Here is a 612-nt window from a genome sequence, read left to right as displayed (position 1 = left end):
TTCTTTTTCTTTTTTTTTTTTTTAAACTTTATTAAAGAGTTGAGCGCGCACGGGCAGAAATGTTGAGCGTGAGCAACACATTTTGAGCAAGCGCAAATGCAAAAACTGAGCGAGAAGGGCTGCTATTGTGTGTGTGTGACCTCAGGAGGAGGAATTTGACTTTTGCACGCAGGAATGAATTTTGTTCACTCAAATTCAGCTTTTCGTCGCTCAAAATAAATTTCTCCTCAAAATACAACACTTGCACCTGCAAACTTGTTTTTACGTGCGCTCAGAATAGTGGCACAAAAATAACGCCATACAAATACGCTAAACGTCACAAATCTCTAAAAACTCCCTCTCTCTCTTTTTCTACTCTCTCTCGCTCTCTCTAGCCATCACTCCTAAAACTTCCCCCTCTTCCTAAACGACCAAATGTCATGTCGCCATATCATTTTTCGATTGGTCGACATGGTGCATTTTTCCACCAACACGAATCATAAGCAGAGAGTGCTTGCTAGACAGTAAACGTGGCGAAACTATTCAGGAAAAAACGCCGAGTATATATTGTTTATCATGACTCTGGTTTTACGTGGCCTATCAACACAATTTAAAAACTGGTATATATATTAC

Source organism: Rhamphochromis sp. 'chilingali', assembly GCF_963969265.1.
Source record: "Rhamphochromis sp. 'chilingali' genome assembly, chromosome: 16".
Classification (NCBI taxonomy): Eukaryota; Metazoa; Chordata; class Actinopteri; order Cichliformes; family Cichlidae; genus Rhamphochromis; species Rhamphochromis sp. 'chilingali'.
Note: the sequence above shows the minus strand (reverse complement) of the source record.